The following is a 20,095-nucleotide window of genomic DNA, read 5'->3' on the forward strand; positions in this document are numbered from 1 at the left end:
GCAGAAGGTACAGTGGGGTGCAGGCTGCTGTGCACCCACGCTGGGCCGCCTGCACCCCAGAGCAGACCTGACCTGCACTAACATGGCAGAGAGGCAGAGCAGAGCTCTCTCGGCTCTTAGTAGCAGTTTGGAAATTTGGCGACTCTCTGAAGAAAAGAGCAGAAGTTGAGTCCTTTGCAGGAAGGCTGGTGCTGGCAGTTTCCTTGCACCAACCTCAGCCCGTGCTGCCCTTCACTGGGCAGCCTGCAGCTGGAGCCTGGCAGAGAGGAAATGGAGAAGGCTGGCCCAGATTTGAGGGTGTAAATCAGCAGGGTTCCTCTCCAGAGAGAGCTCAATTACACTGATTTACACTTGCTGCGGATTTGGTCCATTCAACCCAATTAAAACTCCAGAGGAAGTGCAGAGAGGCAGGATGTAATTACCCACGCTGGAATCCCAGTTCAGAACAGGAGGCAGAGCTCTCCGGATCAAATTAATCCCTGGTGTAACTCTGCCGAAGTTACACCAGGGCTATAATTGGCCTGAAACATTTTAACTATCTCATTTAATGTTATTCATGCTCTGCTGGAGATGAGAATGTTTATCCTAAATGAGAGACTCTAATGCTCCGGAGCAATAATAAAGTGTGAGGCTTATGCGGTTTCTCATTTACAAGGATGCTGGGGAGGCCAGATTGTCACAGAAGATGCGGCAGATCTGGACTCCCCAAATCTTTAACCATTTCCATGGCTCCTGCGATGGCTGGTTGTCCCGTTGTCCTTCCTCCAGTGTGCCCACCCTCCCCGTGCCCAGGCTGCTTTTCCATCTCTTAGAGATGTTGGGGACTCATACCCCAGACCCAGCCGGGGACAGAAGTAGGAGGAGATGTAAACTGGTAGAAGAAGGAGAGGAAAGCACTGAGAGAGGCCTTTCAAGATTAAAGCTCTTAGAAATCAGCAGAAGCGAGATTTCCCAGCAACAGCCTTACCTCCCCAGTGATGCTAGAAGAGGGGATGTCCATCGATGAGAGCTGGCTCCGTGGCCTTTCTCTGAGTCACTCCAGGGAAGCAGTCCCCCCAGGCTCCTGCAAAAGGAGCAAGGTCAGTGCTGCAGGCAGCTCAGCAAGGACGCAGAGTGCCACAGTCCCTGCTGTTGGCCGGACATCCCCACGGACAGTGTTTCCAGCTGCCAGCCCTGGGTTATCCACCAGGCTCAGAGGATGATCCCATGGTCATTTGAGCTGCCACCCCAGAGGAGGCCTGAGCACGCTCCCCACAGGGGGAAGCAGCAAGGCACTGGCACCTTCTGCGGGGAATGCGTCTCAGGAACCACGACCCATCCCGTTCCCCCTCCCGTGGCAATGCCAACGGCCAGACCAAGCACGCATCCTGCCGCTTGGAAAGCAAAGCCCGCGGGTTACATTTCTCTCTGCCACAGCTGGTGGCACCCTGCCAGGGATGCAATTTGGCCCTGAACGTCTGCTGCGTGCCCTGCATCCTCCCTGAGCCAGCCCTGGCAGGTACTGCTCACTGCAGGCTCTGCATCGGCATTACCAGGCTTTTGGAGGATTGTGATTATCGGTCATTAAATTGTACTTCCACTCCCTAGGCTGTTTTTAAAACAGACCCCTGGTCTTTCCCTCTGCTCCCTTGCCAGTGGAAACCACAGGAAAGGCAGATCTGTTTGTTCCAAAGCAATTTTTAATGCCCTGTAGCTTAGTAGAGGCTTGAGCATTACAATTCATTCTGGCTCCTCTCTGTTCCTCAGAGGATATTAGATCCTTCTCTTGATACTTCCTTGCTCTTTATAGATATTACCCTAGTTTTAATTTCCAAGGCTTCCAGACTGTTTTTAACAATGCTGAGCTTTCAAGTTGCTTCCTTCAAACTTTCTCCAGCCATGCTTTCCCAGAGCCTAAATAGCTTTGATTATTCCCAGATGTTTTTAGTTTGTTAACCCCAGAGTAGTATTGTGTAATGGCTTGGAAAGAAGACTAGTAGCAGGCATCCTGGGTTCTCTTTCCTGGTTTGCCAAATTACTTCCCAAGCAGAACATCTATGGGATTTATCCCACAGAAGCAATGCCAGCAGCAAGCACCAGGTGATCTTGTTGTGGAGAACAGGACTAGAGGTGGCTGAAAACCTCTTGCTGATAAAGGTAACCCTCTGAAAGCATGGGTCATTTTCTCCACCCAGTTCCTCCTTATCCTCTCTGCTGAGATTTCTAAGCAGGATGTCATGCTGGGGCAACAAGCCCACAGGGAAGCCTTTGAGCAGGCATCACCGAGGCTGCCAGGCAGCACCTAGTGGAAAAGACCTTGCTCACCTCGAGGCCAGGCTGGATTCAAGCTATGGCCATCCCTACCCGTCAGCCACCCGGCCAACAGCAGCTCTGCTCTGCTCGGGCCAAGTTTTCCTTGGCCTGGGAGGATGCATGAGTATATCCTGACAGGTCAAAGTGTGGGGAGTAAGGAGTTTTACACAACTGGCTGAGCTCCTAACAAACCTCTGCGGCCCTCCTGACTCCGGCAATCCTGCCGCTCTCATGCTTAAGCCATCCTATTGCTAAACACACATAAAAAATATCCCCATTCCCACTAGCAGAGAGCCAGGGTGTAGCCGGGCTGGCAGGAGATGCGGTTCCTCTCAACCATCCATAAATCTTCCCGAGAACACCCCAAATATCCCATATTTCTTGGTGCCTCCACCCACCCTGCTGGATCCTTCCTCTTCCATTTCTCGGCTCAGTGCTCAGCTCCACAAAGCCCAAGGTTACTGGGACGGATGTGAATACCTCACATAGCATCTCCCTCCCGTATGGGGAGGGCCACGCTTGGGCAGGGCAAGGAACAACAATGAAGAAGGAGGAAAACAAGATGGGAAAAGGAAAAAAAGCATCAAGAGAGAATATTTTTTTAGCAGAAGGCTAAACTAACGGACAAACCAACCTGCCCCGGCATGTCCCCATGACTGCAGTGTGGTACCCAGCCTTGCCAGCTTGTACCAGCTACAGCTGGGAAAGCAGGTAAGAGGCAATCCAGCAGCATTAAGCCCTTGTACAGCCAAACTGACCTGCTGTACGAAGACTCTACCCCAAAGAAAACATCCATGTCTCTGCTCGGGAAACAGAGCATCCCCAGCACCCTGCCCCACTGCAGCAGGGTGCAGCGTAGGGCTGAGCAGATGTGCCTCAGGCCAGCTCTGTCTGAGCTGGTCGGACCAGGGCTGCACCTAGAGGTGTTCAGGAGAGCAGGGAGAAGGTTGAGAGAGGAGGACCCGAAAGCCAAGCTGTGAGTGAAGAGTGTCAGTGCTTGGAAAGCACAACCAATTTGCTTTTAGTACAGTTCATGCCTCTCCAGCAGTGCCTAGAATAACAAATTCCTTCCACTCTCCAAGCCTGAATGCTGGAGGAAGCTGCTGAGAAACTTAATTGATTAGCTAGATGCGTGCACAGAAAAAAATTGCCCGGCATCAAGGAAGTCACTGTCTTGAGAGTTAATGCGGACACTGGTGGGAGATTAGAGAAACCAGCTGCAGTTTTTTATCACACAACCCCTTCTTTTAATCTGGGAACAAGGCAAGGTCTGTTTTGATGGGGCGACCCATTTTGCAGTGGCATCGAGGGGCTAGAGCATTAGGGCTGTGTCCACACTGCACTCACCACTCACCCAGGGCTCGCTGGGCAGGTGTGACCCAATCCTCAGTCCCGGCACCTTCAGCTGGTGAAGGGCAAGGAGGCAGGCTTTGGGGTGCCTGCACCTCTCACCCCCCCCCTCTCCAGCCCCAGAGGTCCTCTCAGCCCTGGCAGCCCCTGAGCAGCAGAAAGAGACGCCCTGAGAGCAACATCAGCATGCAGGGTGCAGTGGATGGAGCTAAGCACACTGGAGGAGCCGAGTTTCCAGAAGCCTCACAGCATCCCCCCCAAAAAAGAGATGCCCAGCTTCCCTAACCCCTGCAGGTCACCTCCCCCCTCCCAGCCCCTGCCTAGGCTTTCTGCTTTGCTCTCAGCATCTCTAGCTCTGCCCTGCCTGCCACAGGGTCACCACCTGTGACTCTGTCACCGCACAGGATTGCTTTCCCCGTTTGGCAAAAGAAAACAAGAAGCCAAAGGCCTGCAGGGGCTGTGAACTTGCCTGTCATGTTCTCTGACAGTATCAAAACCTTTTACTGCTTGTGTTTTTCCCAAACTGTCACTGCTCATCACACCCCTTGTTTAAACCTCTGATCCCGAAAGCTTCCCTGAGCCCTCTGCAAAACAAATGGAGACAGCGTGGTCTGTTCTCCGGGGGGATCAGACACCACCTCAAAAGCAACAAGGCTGACAATGCCAGAGCTCTGCAGAGCAGGTACAGGCAGAGCCAAGCCTGCATGCTTGTGCTGTGTGGCTGCCAGAGGTGGGAGGCAGGCAGTCTGCTAACCCCCAGCTTCCTCCTCTCCCTCAAACTGCTCAGCTCCTGCTTTTTGGCTCAGGGGACGATGAAAGGGAAAGGAAAGGGCTCAGCCCTCCTGTTTGCTCTCTGCTGAGCAAAACTGCTCTCCCGGCCCCCGTTTGCCCTATTGCTGCTATTTGCTATTTGACCTGAGCAGCCCAGAGGAATTTTAGTCACGGTGCATTCCTAGCAAAGCATTGGTTTTCTAGAGCAAAATGGGAACAGCTGCCAAGAAACAAATCTTCCCCTGATGCCTGGCACTTCTCATGGATGGAACGAAACTTCTTGAAACCCCAGGGGAAAAAACACCAGAGCTCAGCTGCAGCAAAACCCATCCCACTCCAGCCCATCCCCTCCAGGGATTTTTGCAGCATGAGGGGGCTCAGACAAGAGACTAATGAACATCATGATAGCATCCATACGGTACCACTTTGAAAGCTTTGAGTGAAAGAGGAGCTAAAGAGAGATCTCTTCTTTAGCTGAAGGCAGAATGCTGTGGGAAAGACTGTACTCTGGCTGACCCCCCCTAGCCCCAGCATCCCAGTCCAACTGTGCCCAGTCCCCTCCTACCTGTCAAGGCCTGTTGTGCCTATTGTAACCAGGAAGGATAGAGGCAGGTAGATGGTGCCGATATGGGACACACTGAGTTTACACATGCCTTGATATGAAAGAGCTTTTGAGCCTTGTCAGGGCTAAGTGAGGTTTGTCTCCAAGAGCCGTGACAAAGCCTGGTGCTATCAGAGTCAGACTAGTGACGAGGGATGCACGCAGGGCACACATGGGCTGAGCTGGCTCTCAGATTTCAGGTGGAGGTGTCTATGTCCATGGGATCACTGCGTGCTTGAATAGCAGAGCTGGCAGATGTACATAACCCCTTTCCCCATGAAGGTTAATATCTCCCCCAGGTATTAACCAAATGTGGGACAGAGCCTGCAATAGTCTCTCTGCCATGCTCATCAGTTTCTTCTCAGATTGCTGTGGCTCAGCAGGGTTTTCAATGGAGGCTAAAGACTGACATACAGAGTCTCTGGTTACTTGGAGGAGTAAGGAGCAAAGCAGTTCAGGTAGCTGACACAGTCAGGCAGAGCTCCAGCAATGCTTCGGGAGCAGCAGCATTACTTGGAAGCAGGGACATGGTCAGAGATAGCCAGAAGGGAGTTGAGGAAAGACTTTCTGGAGGCCTGGAACCAGCTGAGACACACAAGAAGCCTCAGAGCATATGGTCTCTTGGCCCTTCCAGCTGAAGGAATAATGTTTGCTCTGTGCTTGCTCACATCTTAAATGTGATAGATAGAATAAAGTCAGAAATATTGGTAACTCTTGGAGGTCTTATACCAGCTGACACCTGTTTTTTGCTGGTAACCAGGTTCCACGCTCAGTCGCGATGCAGAAGGCAGCCTTCAGAAAATATCAAGGCCATATGCTTTTTCTTGTTCACCCTGATTGATACCAAGATTTATCTTGAAAGTTCCCATTGCAGTTAGTGCTCACCAGTCTCAGTCTGACAGCAATGGGCTTGATGGAGGTTCAGCTTTACCTTCTCAGCGCATCATTTTAGCAGAATATGCTGGAACAGGCTCAGTCAGTAGCAGTACCAGCCAATAACTCACACCATCTCAGTGATTCACTCAAGTAAGGACACTGTTTCTCCAACCACGAGGATTTTTAGGCATGAAACATGTAGAGTTCACAGCTAGGACAGATGTAGCACTGATCTGCTAAAGCCTAAGGCAGTGACACCAGGTTAACCCCAGTTAAGATGCATTTAGGTTTTCTGTGAAGGTAACACGAAGTTCACATTGCAATATGCATCACAACTTTGGTCACTGAGAGTCCTGGGAGATTGCCATGAATGCTGCAGAGTGACTAGAGCTACTGGCTGCAGGCAAGTCGTGACAGCACCTTAGCTTGTAAGTTGAAGATGGCAGAAAAGTCTGATCCTTGAAAAAGCAAGAGTTCATTTATGATCCAGGCTTTCGGTCCAGGTTTACACAGCAAGCCAGTCTCAGCAAGCCTAGACTGCAGCTTCTCCTTCCATTTCTTGGCTAGACCAGGCCATTCTGTTATAACAACACAAGCAAAGTCCACTGTGGTAAACACCATCTGCTGAAGAGGAGGAAGGTTTCACACTGTGTCAGTCTCTTTTATCTCAGTGTAGGTTCTGCACAGGAGCTGGCTGAAGTTAGAAAAGCAAAGGAGACCCAAGCAACAGCTTTTCCTGGTGCTGTCTGTGGGCAGTTACTGATTTAACTAGAACAGGAATTCGGAGAGGCAGGACAGCACACAAGCAGGCCAGTCCCTCACATCACTCTTCAGGCTTTGGTTGAAAGTAGTATCAGGGTTTTCCCCCACCAAACTGTATGAAGCCCCAGGAAACAGAAGCAGCCCTGCTCAAGAGCTAAGCCAGCCCAGCTGAGCTCAGTCTTTCTACTTTTGATCAGGTCACTCCAGCAACAGAAGCAGCAACAGCCAGGCTGGGACTAGCTGTATGAGGAACCACCGCATACATCTTCCCCCATGTATCTGCACAGAGGTACAGCCACACACAACTCAGCAGCAGCAAGGCCAACTTCTTAAGCCACCCAACAGATATTTGAGCTTCTCTGGAAACAGCATCTTCAGATCGCAGCTCAGAACCATTGTCAGACTGAACAGCTGAAGCACAAACGTCATTCTAGAGACTGTAGAGCAAATACAGCAGATCAGAGCACATTTCTATAGCAATACAGGTTGCACACAGCAGCCAAAGTAACTCACAGCAGAGACGTACCCAGCTATGAATGCTGAGGTGATATATACCCCACAGCTTCACATGGGGCCAAGCAGGATTGGGCCAGAAGGAGACCGGGGCAAACACAAGACTGGGCAGGAGCACAAACCCTTTCCCTGGGTGGGCAGGAGCAGAGCAGGTGGGACTGGGCAGAAACTAGGCCTGACTGGGGGCTGGCGACCAGCTGAGACCTCAGGCAGGTTGGTGGGGAGTACAGTCCTCCTCTGCTCCCCAGGGACCTTGTTCTCATAGGTGTTCCTCACAGATGTACCCTCATTTTCCCAGCCCACAGTCTCCCCCATGCTGAGGATGGCCCCCTTCCCCTGAGATCCCACACAGATGATGGTCTTGCTCCAGAGCAGATGCTCCAGGGCTTGGGATCTGGGACCCAGAGCAGCCACTGATCTCCAGCAACCTGCAATACCCAGGGCTTCAGATCAAGTCCCTCTCAGCCTGGAGCCAAACCAGGATACAGCTCCAGCTCTTCAACAGCAAAAAGCTGAATTAGTTAAAGTCATGTTGCCAGCTGTGTATTTAAACAGGAATTACATAGGGTTTCTGTTGTAGTAATGCACCAGGTGCTGGTAGTGCTACCAAGGCAGATGAGGAGGAGGGGTGGTGGGTTGGGAACTGGAAGCTCCCACCTCCTGAGAGAGGTGCTCAGGGGAAAAGAGGGGCTCCTGATTCCTGCCCTGCTCACATGTAGGCAAGGTACCCCAGCAGTCAGCCAGCCCACAGCACCTTGCTCCTTTGAGCTCCCTGGTCCCTGCTGAGCTCTGACCACTGTGAACCTCAGGTGTGGGAAAGAAAAACATCATCGGGAGCACTCACAGCCACTGACTCCTACCATACATGCCCTGGCCACGAACCGGGATCCTACAGCACAAGGTGCTGACCAAACGCAAACATCAAAGGTGGCACCCATGCCAAACTGCAGCCTCTTGGAGGAAGATGTTCGGGAAGCGATTATGAATTTGGAGCCTCCCGAAGCGTGTTGGCAGCTGGATCCTCTGGATGAATAAAACCCTGCCAAAAATTAAGATCTGTTTCTGTGAAGCTGAAACAGCAAACTTGTTTGTCTTTCCTCCTTCCCCTCCCAACTATGTTGTTGTTTTAAACATTTACAGAGACCTTTATACTGTTTAAATAATGATTGGGGGGAAGGGGGAGGGATTGTTTTCACTTTTTTGCCAGCTACTCCAAGTCAGCAGCACTTCATACACAACTTCTGGCAAATCAGGTGCCGCCCACGCCGTCCTGGTTACCTCTGCCTCAGTTTGCCTGCCCCACGGCTGGCCTGGCAGAAGGAACCCCCACGACCCCCCATAAGCCTCAGTCATGCCCCCCAGCTGCCGGGGAAGGGGGTTACCCTGAGAGCGCTGAGCTGCAGCAGCTCCCTCTCCTGCACGGGCTCTGCCGTGTGTCTGTGCGGGAGGAGTGCCGGCGAGCACAGCCCCTGGTTCACTAGATAAAGGGGTGTACATCCAGCTCCCACCACACAGCCCCCCCCCGCAGCCCCCCAGCAGCATTCCCCAAGCCACAGAGCTCACACACCAGTGCTGGTACACACGTATGTGCCGGGCAGCCGCAGCGTGGGCCTTTCTCCCCCTGACGTGGCGAGGAGAGGTGGAGGACGATGCCGCGGCGGCTGAGTTCTCCCATCCCTGAGCACAAGTGCTACGGAAGATCAGCCATCTCCTGCGGTGTGCGTTCTCCCGCCCACCTCCTTCAGCAGCAAGGCTGCTCGAGATGACAGCCGAGGGGAGAAAGGAGAGCACTCGAAACGTGCAGGGGGAGAGATGGCTGAAGACAGACCGACCTTTATGCAACAGCAGAAGCATTAGGTCAACAGCAAAGCAGCAGTACATGTGTTGGTAGTTAAATCAGAAAGAAAGGCACCTGAGTCTCGCCCTCGTGGGCAGGTCTCCAAGAATTTGGGGGTTGGTTGGGGCTGATTGAGTTTTATTTGCAACCTGACAGAGGCCGGGGGTGGGGGGAGTGAGGAAGGTTGTTGAGGAGAGCTGGAGGCTTTTTGCAGGATGTTTGGACTGAGCGAAAGGACAGAGAATTGAGTATGAGACATGCTGTGGAAGCAGGATGTGGGATAGAGAAAATGTTTATACAGTCAACTGTGGGCTAATCCATGGGAGGCTTTGGAGACCATAAAAGCCATCTGCAAGTGGATAGATCACATTCTGTAGGAAACTAGTGGTTTAAAACAATGCTACCCTCACTCTTTGATCTATTCTGAAGAGATCAGACTTGGGAGCCTGAAGAGAAGGGAAGGATAAGTAGATCCATAAGTTCTGCCTGCACAGGAGGCAGGGTGGGTAGGAAGGACCATTCACGGTCTCTTCCTGTACAAGAACTTGGGGCCATCAAACAAAACTAACAGGAGCCAGACACAGAACAAACAAAAGGAAGCTGGTCCCTCTCGTGACACAGGCTGACCTGTGCAAGTCCTCCCCACAGGAGGGAACGGCTGTTACAGGTTCACAGGGGGACTGGGCAAGTTCATGGAAAAGAAAGTTACCAAATCTCCATTCCAGAGAAAACCCATTAGTGGAGGCACTGAACTGACATATGGCTCTCAAAGTTCGCACCCCTCAAATGGCTGGTGGCTGGAAAGGTAGTGGGAGATGTACCGTATGTAACGACCCTGCTCTTGCACTTTCCTAGGCATCCGTTTTGGACATCTCTCGGAAAAATGACATTAGTCTGGGTGGCCCTTGGTCTGATGCCCTGCAGCAGGGCTCCTTCAAGGAGATGTTACCTGGAGGCTGCCCTCAACAGATCTTGTTACAGACAGCGGGAGGAGTAACTGCAGGTCTTTAACCAACTGCCCTCTGTAATCTCGTGAGGCCTCAGTTTACCACTTTGGACGTGGTCAAATTAGGCATTTGGCCTGCTTTCCCCGCATAAGGGCAAGAAAATGACCTAACAGGTCCTGAAATAATGTAACCTTTCATCCTTTAAACACGTTCTTTCTCACTAAGCAATGAAAGTAGCAGACATGCTATTCTCAAAAGTACCTCAGAACAATTATCTTCTTCCTCTGATATAAACAATGGGAAGCAAGAGGTGAGCCAGAGATACGGTATTTGCAATTCTCCATTTTCAGTCTTCGGTAGGAAGAAAAGTTGGTGATTTGTATTATGCTGACACAACCACTTGACCTCAGTGCAGCTTATGCTAATTACTTGCAAGAATATCCTTGTTTGCTCCATGCGTGCCTAGCATATTTCTTGTATCGAAGCTGGATAGATGAAATATTGCTTATATGACAGTGCAGATTGGGTTGACTGAATCAACGGCTGGTTGGCCGAGTAATCCAAGCAAACAGAAATACTGTTTGTGATGCAAGAGGGCCTGAGAAGTTACTCATTAATATTGGCTAGGTATTATATTTTTACACCACCTCACTCCCTTTCTGCTCACCATGTCTTTAATCTCTCAGGCTGACACAGAAAATAGAGAGGATCCACCTCTGCCCAAAGCAAGGTCAACTCTCCATTCCTGGTAACTGCTTATCTAGCTTGGCCTTAAAGACCTTCTGTAATGGAAATCTTACTCCTGGTTTCACTAGCTTTACAGTGTTAAGTTTTTCCTACTATCTTTGAGTGCATTTGTGCAGCTGTACACATATTCCGTCTCTGGGTATGCTCTGAGGATATACATTTTAATTAAACATACTCATCCATGAAGAGGATGGATTCCTACTGCTATTGTTCAACAAGTGCATATGTCTGGCCCCAGGATTTATCTATGCACGCACTGCAATCAGAACAATTTGTTGTGTGCGCTCTGTTCTGATCAGCTCCTCCAAGGAACGAAGCTGTGAATGCAATCTGGCTAGCTCTGACAAGATGGTCACTTTGCCTAGCTGGGACATCAGGCCTGAAGCGATCAAGTCAGCCGATCAGCTTGTCTCCATTCCCCTGACATGATGTCCTCAAGCTCCATTCCTTGTTGCACTCAAAGATGGTACCTTAAGACTGGTTTTGTTGCACTGTGCCCAAAACTCAGTTGAGGAAAGGGCAAGAAGTGGGAGGAACAGCTGAGTGGCTGAAATTGCCATTTCTTCTGCTGTTCAGCACCATTGGGAGGAGAAAGGGGAACCTTTTCTGTTTTCCACCTGCAGGAATTCATATCATAGCCCTGCCTGCAGATACCACCATGCTGCCAGAAAAGCCATCTCTTCATTGCATAGATATTCTGTAAAGATAAAGCTCTTGTTATTCAGTGTACGAGGTTCAGACTTCAGATAGGCTTCAGTTACAGCAGAGCATTTCTGAGCCTGCTAAAATTCTACATAAGCACACAGGACATACTGAGGAGGAATGGGTTTAAGCGTGTATTTAACATTAAATGGAGGCTTAAGAGCTTTGCTGCTGGGAGAAGGAAAGGGTGTTTTGTTTGCAGCATGCCTTGTCCTGTGTGGGAAGATGTTGCTTGTCTGCTACTGAGCTCCAAAGAGCCTTTCTGGTATTTCTTGGGACTGATTTGAAGCAGCAGACACCAGGATCTGGGACCTCATGGCAGGCTTTTTTTAACACTACAGATCTTTTCTCTCAGAAGTCTGGCACCTGAAATACCAGCAAGCAATCTCCAGCTATACCCCAAGGGACTGTTCTTTGTACACTGCTGTGCACACAGCATATGTAACAGAGACAAGCATCAATCTAGCTACCCCCTGCACCTCAGCGTCTCCTTGTGCTTCATATGCTCAAGCCACGCAGGGGGCTTGTGCCTGCCAGACGCAATTAGCAATGGGGGACTAGCTTTTTAATGTGTTCAGATACACTGGTTGCTTCCCCCAGCCATATGTCAAAGATGATAACCACAGCATGACATCTCTGAACAGACGCTTTGTTTCTCCAGGCTTTGTGGAACCCTGTCTGCAGGGTGGGACCAGGACAGGCAGAGGGGGCAACCAGGAGGAAATCACATTGCTGTCAGTAAGCATGGCAAGTTTCTCCCTGGAGGGACTTGCAGGCAGCCAAGAGGGGAAATGGGTGGGAAACTGGGAGGAGACCTTGTCTTTCAATTTAAGCATGGGATCAAAGCCCAGCTGAAGTTGGAGAGGTTCTGTCAATGATTTCTGTTTGTCTTTCTGTCTTTCCCTTCTCTGTCACATGTTCTGCCCATGCTCCTTTTATCTGCTCTATGGATAACCAAATACCCTACAGCAGAGCTCAGACTTCTTTGTAGAGCATAATGCTGTGGCTTTGCAGGACAGATACTGAAGTGCCTTGAGAAAGCAGAAAGATGGGGGCTTAATATACCATACGATTTGCTGGAGGACACAATCGCCTCCAGATCCTCTGCTGGGAAGTTGAGAGCAGCCCCAAAACGTTCACATGTAGAAGATCTCCATGTCCTTTTAATAGCTTTCCTTACTTGCTCAACCTTTCAAAGACTGGAGCAAGAAAATACCGTAGCTGATGGAGATTGGCCACAGGACATCTATCAAAATTATGTCCAAATTGCCTCTGGAAGCAGCATTGCAACTGCCTGAGGAAGGAGAATATGTTCAACCAGAACTGTTCAGACCAGACTGTCGCTTCCTTCACATCCCTAGGAAGGTTCACAGACCCTTCAGAAGAGCCACCCTGTTCTGCTGACCTCTGGGAGGCTTTGCCTTGTACTGCAGCTCCCGGGTGAAGTTTGCACGCCGAAGATGTGTGTGACATGGACGCCCTCTAAAGGGAAGAGCTGAGAAAACTTGATTAAGTCCCACACAGGCGAAGTTGCAGAGATTTAGGAGAGCGTGGGCATGGGCAAGGCGATCACCATCTCTCTTCATCCAGCCTCTTTGTTCTGCCTCTAAAATATGCTTGGAAACATTATCTATGCACTGCAACCATGAATAATTACAGCCAATCTACCGCACACTTAACTCACGCTGTTCTCCTGAGCTTTAATTATTGAGTCAGTTCATTACTTGGTACCTGGCAGAGCTTATCCATTTATAGGCACAAGCAGACAGTTACTCTATGGTCTGAGCAGCTTCAACTCAAAAATCATCGTGGTGGCAAATCCCTCAGCACATCCAAGTCTGTCTTCTCTCCTTCCAGGATCTGAACTCTGCACGAGGGAGGATTTTAGTTGTTTTATTTTAAAAAAAACTTATGTCCCTTGGGGACTTAGAGGGCTAATTCTAGTTGTGGGGTTTTATGTATTTGCTTATTCGGAAAGCTAAAAGTAGTCAGGCAGACTGCCAGCCACATCTTCACAGAGCAAAGGCCGCTGCAGTGAAGACTGCATTAATTACTGCCATTCTATATCATCATCCGCCTTCCCACCTGGTCAACACTTGTGCAACAGGCTCCTGCGGGGCAGGAAAGTGCTGAAGCTTTCTCATGTCCTCATGCCAGGGCATGGGACTTGCTGCAGGCTGCTTCCTCCAGGCTCCTGCCCAACCTGCCAGGGCAGCCTGCTAGCTTTCTGCAGCTAGCAGAGGGCACAGAGAGCTGGGGAAGGCCTCATAGTCAGCCACTTATGTTGCAAGCCGCTTATTTTTAACAGCACCTTGGCATCTCTTTACAGCCTCCCTGTACCACTGAAGGAAAAAAAAAAAAAAAAGGCACTTCTTGCAGTCTGTTGAGTTTTTAAGAGAGACTTTTAAGAAACAACATGGGCCATTCTGGAGAGCAAAGGTCTCACAAGTCAGGTTAAATGTATGCTCTGAAAAAAAAAAAAAAATCAGGTTCTAAAACAGGAACAAGACCAGGAGGATTCAGGCACTAAAAATAAACATGAAGTCATGCTGCCTTTCCCTGGGAACTTGACTGCCTTGCCTGGAGAAGGACCTCCCAGAGCACAGGGCCAGCCGGTGCAGGCAGCAGCATGGAGCCATCTCCCTGCCATCGGAGGGAATCCAGGAGCAGAGAGACACTGAGCTCCTGGGCAGCGCTTCCCTCCAGCTCACGGCACTCAGCTCTTCAGGATAACACGAGGTGGTGTTTTCACATGTCAGACAACAGATGAGTTGGCCGTGCCATACAACGCCAACGTAGGAAGCTTACTTTGCTATCGCTGTGGGGAACCAGACAACTTTCCCACGAGCACATCTTTGATTCCAATGCCCCAAAGGACTGTGAATCCCCCACTTCTCTCAGACGTTTCAGGGATGACACCAGTTAAATACAGGGTTTTCATCTGTACTCAGATTTCTCCGCTTTCAGTCTCAGGTTTGTCTGCTTTCCATTTCCAGTCACTGGAGCTTTTTACCACAAGGGTGGATAAAGATTTGGGGCAAGAAAGTGGATATTAGCTATTCTTATTTTTTTCTTCCCTCAGTTCTGTTTACACTTTGTTATTGTTCATAAGATAAACAGGATCCTACACATTTCATGGCAGGTTTTAACAGCAAAGGACAATCCTAATACATACTGGAAGCATCACGTATTCAAAGCATGGCACATACATTTACTAACTAATCTCTGACTAATCCCCAATCTCCAGCTAATTAGTCTGTTTGAAGTGTGCCCCTTCCTACATGAGCTAATGCTTGTTCAGCCTTTTGAAGCATTTAGCATGCTAAGTACAATCATGCATGTCTCCCTAGTAAACCGGGCAGATGAAGACTGAATAAATGCAATTAATGAGCAGCATGACAGCGCAGAAGCTCTGCGTAGGGAGCCCAGGCCCAGCTCCGAGCCCGTATCGCTGAGCCTGACCCCATCCACCTCCGTGGCTTCCCTGCACCGGCTGCGGAGCCTTCGAGTGAGGCGACAGCCGCGGAAGCAGCCTCTGGAAGAGTCCAGCCTCACTCTAGGGAGAAGTTACACACACTTATTTCTTTCTCTTTCTCTCATTTGGCATCCCCACCCAGCAGAGACAGGACGGAGTGAGGGGCCCAGCCCTGCTCACGGCTCCTGTCAGAGGAGCCCTGTCCCTCCCCAGACACCCGCCGGCACAAACCCAGGCCCACCCCCACGGCCCCGGGGGGCCAGCCCCGAGGGCACGGTGCCTCGGCCGGTGTCCCGGCCGGCCATGGAGGCCGCGGCGGGACGGGACTACACTTCCCATGAGCCCCCGCGCCTCTCGCGAGGCTTGGCGGGAGAAGCGGGCGCGCGCAGGCCGCCCCCTCCTTTCTCCGCGCTCGCTCCCGGTCGACATGGCGGCCGGGCCGCAGGTGGTGAGTAGGGCGGGTCGTTATCACCAGCCATCCGTGGGCACGGCGGCCCCGAGGGGCGCGGGGATAGCGGTAGGGGGAGCGGGACACTCTTGCGCGCCGCTGCGGCTGTCTATGGGGCGCGGCGAGGCCTCGACGTCTGCCTGTGGGGACGTAATGGTGCCCCCCCCCCCGCCATGGTGGGTGGAGGGAGGCAAGGCCGAGCTGCGGTGGGCCCCGCGGCTCCTGCTCGCCGCCTGGACGGGGCTCCGGCCTTCTCTGTGCGGGGGATGCTCCTGGCACCACGGCCTGGCACGGGCGATGCTCGGCTCGCCGATTTTGACTACGCTTGTACCGATTCCTCCCCAGCAGCGCCTGTGGGAGGAATTAAATACAGCAGCTGGTGTAGCTCTGCCTGAGCGTTGCCCTCAGTACAGTATTGGGCCTTGTCTTTGAGCACCCTGCAAGCAGTGAGGTTTAGCGGGCTGAGCCCACGTTACCCATTGCTCTTGACCGCGTACCCACGCAGAAGGAGGTCAGCGGAACGAGTTGTACGCTGCAGGTGTCGTTGCTGCCCAGGCGAGCAGCATGCTAACCACAGAGTCAAGAACAGGCTTGAGTTTTTGGGCTGGCCCTGTGTGGCCCAGGTTTGGCTGCTCTGGAAGCTGAGCTAGTGATGATAAAGTTATCCCTGTCTGAAATTAATCTTTCCTCTGTGGAAGCATGACTCTGAGGCTCAGCGTTAAAGACACAAAGGGAAAAGAATGGTGTGTTAAATGAACTAACTCTCTGTCACCTTCCTCTCTTTCAGAGCATAGCATGGTGTCAAGCAAGGGTAAAAACACTCACCTGCCTGGGAAGCTGATTCCTTCACTGGACTGTCAGTAAACCTGCACCAGCTGCACAATGGTGAGAAACATCAGCTTGTCATAATCTAGTTTTCTCCTCCTACAGGGCTATGGAAGTGAGACTCATTCTGCTGCGTCAAATTATATCCTTCTGTGTCCCCAGGGCTACTGGGAGGTGATATAAAAGCCCAATGGCTTGATTAATATAATTAAACCAATCAAGGCTGTAGCTTTGTTGCAGCTGCCACCTGAGTGTGCAGCCCTTTGCTGCCATGGAGCACAAATTGAAAGGCAGCACAGAATGAATGGGAATTTTACTGTTGTTGGTGCCCAGTAGAGCACCTGCTTGTCAGCATGGTCAAAGATGAGCAAGAGTAGAAGGGATTAGAAGTAAGAGGGATTGGATGACAGCCCATTATGGAGACACTTGACACAGCTCATCTCATAACTGTATTTGTCACAGAAATAGACCTAATGAAAGAATAATTGTCTGTTTGCCTTCCTGGAGGTGCACTGGGACAGTTTCAAACTTGGATCGGGTTGCTGGGGGTGGGGAGGTGCAGTTCACATACACCAAAAGGTCATCCTACAAAGGACACACCCTGAAGAATCCTTCCCCAGAAGGGATGTGTCTGTCCTAGGTCTGCTTGAATGCATTTCTCAAGTTAAACCCATAGACAATTTACATCCTGGATGAATGGATTATTCTTGTGTGTAAAGAGGGAGTTGGATTAAGATGTCTCTGAGGAGGAGGATGTCTGCTTGGAACGGCTAAAAAGGGTCTAAACCACCAAAGTCTTGGAGCTGGTGGGGTTTTTTTCTAAGCAAGAATTTAAACAGCATCCACCTCCCGAAGTTTATTGTCTCTGAGTGAGACAACTCACTGAAAGCATGCTCTTTTGTCTCCAAGGGACAGGTTTCTGCTGTGCTAAGTTTGTGTCAAAAATTACCTGCCTCTGAACGGAAAACTTCCTGTCTTTAATTCTTGCTCTGTGACCCAGTGCTGTTTGTTTCAGAAGAGGTGGAGAAGAAGTGAGCAGAGGACAGACTTTATACAGAGTACTGTTGCTAACAGTGTTCAATACAACTTGTGTTTAGGAGGAAATTGTCCTGCAGAATCCTGGGGTTGTACTGTTGCCCAAAGACAGCTTTGGCAAGAGGACAGCTGCTAAGCTGGGCTTCAAGCTGGTAAGAATGCTTCAGTATTGCCTGCTGCTTGTTTTTAATTTACCAATTATATGTCAGATCTGTAGGCAGCATGACTTGTCTGCTGAGCAGAATACCTAGTCTACCTAGTCTTTGAATGCTTACCAGAAAAAATACTAGTCATCATGAAGAACCCTGGTCATCAGCATGTTGGCATCTGGGTGTCTTTGCTGTATGTAATTTTGTAGAACTTGAGGAGTTTATATAGCCAAGAGCAGGAGAGAAACTGAGCCTGTGATGTGCTGTTATCCCTGTCTGACAATCCAGCTGTGAGGGAGAAACAACTGTCCACTGAGGCTTATGTATTTCCCCATAGTGGGTCTCCTGCCACTTGCAAAGACTCAGATGACACGAGTGGTACCAGTAGGCCAAAAGCAGCATCTCTCCCCTTTCCTCCTGCCCTTGCGGTGTTCAACTGCAGCACAAGCACTGTCCCATTCACACAGGCTGTTCAGCAGTTAGCTCTCCGGAGCCCAGAAATGGCAAGGCTCAGTACAGGGACTATAAGTGCTGCCTGTTGTTGTCATACCACAGTTTAGATCTGCAAAGAGCTTTTAAGTTGCTTATCCAAACAGGGAGGCACAGTGGCAGGTAGAAGGGCAGGTAAGAAATGCATTTTTATCTCATGTATTGGGTTTGTGTGGCAGGGTTTTAGTAGTGGGAGGGCTACAGGGGTGGCTTCTGTGAGAAGCTCCTAGAAGCTTCCCCTGTGTCCAGTAGAGCCAGTGCCAGCTACCTCCAGGGCGGACCCACCACTGGCCCAGGCCGAGTCCATTGGTGACGGTGGTAGCGCCTCCGCGGTAACATGTTTAAGAAGGGGGAAAAGTTGCTGCATAACAGCAACTGCAGCCAGAGAGATGAGTGAGAATATGTGAGAGAAACAACCCTGCAGACCCCAAGGTCAGTAAAGAAGGAGGGGGAGGAGGTGCTCCAGGCACCAGAGCAGAGATTCCCCTGCAGCCTGTGAGGAAGACCATGGCGAGGCAGGCTGTCTCCCTGCAGCCCATGGAGGTCCACAGTGGAGCAGATACCCACCTGCAGCCTGTGGAGGACCCCCACACCAGTGCAGGCGCATGCCCAAAGGAGCCTGTGACCCTGTGGGAAGCCTGTGCTGGAGAAGGCTCCTGGCAGGACCTGTGGACCCGTGGAGAGAGGAGCCCACAGAGCAGGTTTTCTGGCAGGACTTGTGACCCCGTGGGGGACCCACGCTGGAGCAGTCTGTGCCTGAAGGACTGCAGCCCCTGGAAGGGACCCATGCTGGAGCAGTTTGTGAAGAACTGCAGCCTGGGGGAATGACTCACAATGGAGAAGTTCGTGAAGGACGAAGTTCGTGAAGGACTGTGGAGGGACCCCATACTGGAGCAGGGGAAGAGTGTGAGGAGTCTTCCCCCCTGAGGAGGATGGAGCGGCAGAGACAATGTGATGAACTGACCGCAACCCCCATTCCCTGTCCCCCTGTGCTCCTGGAGGGGGAGGAAGTAGAGCAAATCGGGAGTGGAGTTAAGTCTGGGAAGAAGGGAGGAGTAGGGGGGAAGGTGTTTCAAGATTTTAGTTTTTATTTCTCATTACTCTTCTCTGATCTGATTGGTAATAAATTAAACTAATTTCCCCAAGTCAAGTCTGTTTTGCCCATGATGGTAGTTGGTGAGTGATCTCTCCCTGTCCTTATCTCGACCCATGAGCCTTTTGTTTTATTTTCTCTCCCCTGCCCAGCTGAGGAGGGGAGTGATAGAGCAGCTTTGGTGGACACCTAGGATCCAGCCAGGGTCAACCCACAGCTTCTCACCTGATGAACAGTCATTGAATACACACGCTGTAACAGCACTTTCTCTCTAGGTGGCTGACAGCTGCATTCTGCTAAATAATTTTACGCTTTATTTAACAGAATTTGTATTTGTTTGCAGAAGAAGGCTGAACCAGCAAACTCAACAACAGACTTCTTGACAAGTCAAGGTTAGTATACAAAAGGGGAGGGGAATGGTACTAACAAACCATCAGTCACAGTGGCTGCTCTGTCAATACAGCTGTTTTCCAAGTGGGACCAGTCACTGGAAAGAGCACGTGGGGCTTTTGGCTTCTAAGGAGTGAGGGCAAAAAAGTGACGAGGCAGTCTGATGATAAATAGGAAAAGTAAAAGCTACTCACTGCTTTGAGAATAGAGAGGGGCAGGAATTGTTTCAGAATTTTTAGGAAAGCAGTTACAGCATTGCTTTGTGGTGTCTCCCAACTCTAGAAGCAACGGAAGGAAGATTGTTCTGGAGCGGGTCTCACAAATGATACCGTCATTTGAAACAGTGTAAAATGACCACTTGGGCGTAACCGCAGGCTTCTCGCTGCTCAGCGTTTGCTGCAACCACATCATGGGTAAGTTACCAGTAAAGCCAAAGAGGATTTGGGCACTAGTGCCATTGGCTTGGGGGGAGCAAGTTTCTGTCTCAAGACCTGTACTCTCAAATAGTGCAAATTGGAAACTTCTCAGCTGACAGTTGCATTGCTCTAACACTGTCTTTTTTCCACTAGGACCTGGTCTACAGCTGGCTGGAGGAAAAAGTGGTTCCCTGCTGTCTTCTGTTCCAGAATAAAATAAGTTATGGAAAATCTTGGGAGTTGAAGTTGGGTTTTGTTTGGGGTTTTTGTAAAGCTTATCTGCTTGAACCAAAATGGTTTTGAGTGGGGTTTGGGGCTAAAATGCTTTCTGAAATTCAAGCAGTTGTGAGCTTACCCTTCATAGCAAGACCTGCTCC

General features: G+C 50.5%; 1 long non-coding RNA gene across 2 annotated transcripts; it reads left to right on the forward strand.

Moving 5' to 3' along the window:
* The first annotated feature begins 15,258 nt into the window (after positions 1-15,258).
* Positions 15,259-19,946, forward strand: LOC104839206. 2 transcript variants are annotated; one of them, XR_775146.1, is made up of 6 exons: positions 15,259-15,321; positions 16,109-16,206; positions 17,162-17,333; positions 19,256-19,304; positions 19,585-19,715; positions 19,872-19,946. It is a non-coding gene; the product is annotated as an uncharacterized LOC104839206 (long non-coding RNA). The 2 variants fall into 2 exon arrangements; XR_775144.1 differs by having other exon boundaries at positions 17,244-17,333.
* Positions 19,947-20,095: the final 149 nt, after the last annotated feature.

Source organism: Haliaeetus leucocephalus, unplaced genomic scaffold (genome assembly GCF_000737465.1).
Source record: "Haliaeetus leucocephalus isolate CR32 unplaced genomic scaffold, Haliaeetus_leucocephalus-4.0 Scaffold657, whole genome shotgun sequence".
Lineage (NCBI taxonomy): Eukaryota > Metazoa > Chordata > Aves > Accipitriformes > Accipitridae > Haliaeetus > Haliaeetus leucocephalus.